General features: G+C 41.5%; 1 protein-coding gene across 2 annotated transcripts in view; it reads right to left on the bottom strand.

The window, feature by feature from the left end:
• The window catches only part of LOC101856742 (Usher syndrome type-1G protein homolog), a 28,329-nt gene that overhangs the window by 8,967 nt on the left and 16,670 nt on the right, over positions 1-2,692 (bottom strand). The gene's annotated exons all lie outside the window — the stretch shown is intronic.

Here is a 2,692-nt window from a genome sequence, read left to right as displayed (position 1 = left end):
GGGGGGTGGAAATTGGGTGTGGGTCAAAACATTATTGAGCAATGAAGGCTGCCACCGCGTTTATCCCCCGGGACACTGAGATTCTACATCCAAATGAACTGGTGGGCTACTGGAGTTGGCAAAGCCGTTCAAGTCTTCCGTCTGAAGAGATAACCAAACAAGGAACTTTAAGCTTGAAGATAGATCCAACTAAAGTAGATTATGGTGTGAGTGGAAGAATTTTTTAACGAAAGGAATGATCAGTTGATCAGATTCTATGCTTGCTTGTTATTCGGTCGTAGCCTAATTTAGATCTAGATGTACGTGTAGATCTAGATCTAATAAGGATTTTGGAGACCACGGTACAGGACAGGTGGAAAACCTTTCCGACTCTTCTTTCTTCTAGATCTAGATCTAGATCATAGTTACCCCCTCTTAAAGTGAACATCTATGATCTAGAAATCTAGATAGATCAGGGCTACGGTCAAGTCTAGGCCCAAGTAAGAGAAGAGAACTAAAGTACTGAACTGAAGTGAGAAGAGAGTCTACAGTACACGTTAGAATCGAATCTAAGCCTAGAATCTTGATCTTTTGAAAAGCTGCAAATTTCTCTTCAAACTCTTTGAAGGAGAAGAACTTCGCTCGCGCCCACTTCCATCTGCATCGAAATTTTGTTTCGACACTGTTTCCAAGTTCGAAGTGAAAATTCAAAAGCTATTTTTTAAATGCAAAAGAGTTCGTTGTTACAGGGAATAGTTTCTGTACCTTTCCCCAGTGTCACTGGAAACAGTCACTTCGTTTTACAATAACCCTATCGACTAGGCTGGTTACATTTCAATGTGCCGCCTCATTTCCCAGGGGGTCCCAGTGTGGTGGCTTTCTGGGCCTAAAAATCACAATTTTATTGAAACTTTATTTGCGCTATCGCAGTTGGCACTTACTGCTTAAATCAAACGGTACTATTGATAAAGCTTGGCATTTCGAGAAGTAACATTTTATCAGCGTGCGAGATAATCCACTATGCAAAGTCTACGGGTTCACCAAGCAAAATTCTATAAGGATAGGAATGACACCTTTACCTGTACATAGACATTTGTGTGAGCTGGAGATAACACTCTGGGCGCTAGAGATTACTAATTGCTTACAATACTTGTACTCGTCAATGAATCCATGCGACAAACCAAAAGTCCAGTCAAGCGTTCTGATTGTCAGGTTATGTGTTGTATTTAAAGACAAACAAGTGCTGAGCTATCACATTGTGGCTTTCTGTGACTGATCTCATCAACATTTTGGGTTTCAGAACTGGTTGTGATTATCGACTAATAGAGGCAAGCTACGAAAAATAAACAAGTATCATGAAACTTAAGTTTAACTCTACCCTTCCTTCCAATATAAGGCTCTGTGTTTGAGATTTTAGTTTAGTTTAGTAAAGAGTTTTACGGCACTTGCAACACAATAAGGTCATATAAGTGCCGTGAGATTTTAATCTAAATGTGCGTGCAACAAAATGTACATTTAACTATACTGGCTTATATTATGTCATCTCTCTACCATTATCCAACAGTTTGAGTTTCACGTATCATTAACGCTCCTACTTTTTGCAGACGCATATTCTAATAAATATGTACACCCCAAGACATGTGCGTGTCAAACTCTGAACACACAGGTGTGTACTTGAGTGTACTTTTAAGGCGGCAGTAAGCCTTACAACATCCATTGTGGCTCTATATTTTAGTTCTGCATTGCTAAATTACACACCCATGGACGTTCATCAAAAGGAGCAACGGCATCTGTGATGTTACAGTTTAATAATCTTCGTTTTTTGTACGCAAAGAACATGACTCCGATTCCCACGCGTGTAGAAGTTTATTAATTTTATCGAGTATCTCCACCTTATGGTTGGGTTGTTATTCCCTACCCGTCCCGGGTATGCGGTGTCAAAGCAGTCCATATCCTAAATAATCTAAATTGTGTTTTGAGGGCTAGAGGTATAAGACATATTTACGATAAAGCAGAATAACAAAGACGCGTCTCGTAAAATCTAGCCTGTCCCTGAATGAAACAGATGGTGTGGTGGTGTGCGTCTGGCTGATTAGAAACGGCGTGTCGTATCACGAAATCGATGAGAACTGGAGTCCTTTCCCTCAATATGGCACCCTTTATGCCTCTGGTTAGTAATCAAGCCCGAGTCTGACGAACGTTGATCAAGCCCACTCGTTACATCGTGTGTGCGTAATCAATAACGGATCGTTAGGATTCTATCGATCCCAACCCCATGTGCGCATCAGTGTTACTCGTGCCATCTTTCAGATTGCTAAGTTTGAAGTAAGCGACACTTGGCGTCTTACAAAAACCAAATCTCTGGTGGCCAAATCTACACTCATATGCCAATTGTTCATTTACCTCTTTATCTATCTATGTGTTTGTCGGTTTGTTTTTCTACCTCTGTTCTGTTGTCTCTCTTCCTTCTTCTCATTATGTCAATTTCCCCCTTTGCCATGTTCCTCGTACCTATCTCCGTATGTGTCTCAGCGACTAATTACCATTGTCGCCCCTTCTGGGCCTCTGTCTGTGTGTGTGTGTGTGTGTGTGTGTGTGTGTGTGTGTGTCAGTGTGTGTTTGTGTGTGCGTGTCTGCGTGTCTGTGTGTCTGTGTGTGTGTCTGTGAGTGTGTCAGTGTGTGTGCGTGTGTGTGTATGTGGGTGTGTCTGCGT

The sequence above is a fragment of the Aplysia californica genome, unplaced genomic scaffold, assembly GCF_000002075.1.
Source record: "Aplysia californica isolate F4 #8 unplaced genomic scaffold, AplCal3.0 scaffold00271, whole genome shotgun sequence".
NCBI lineage: Eukaryota > Metazoa > Mollusca > Gastropoda > Aplysiida > Aplysiidae > Aplysia > Aplysia californica.
The sequence above is the reverse complement of the archived record's forward strand: the minus strand, read 5'-3'. Positions and strand labels throughout refer to the sequence as shown.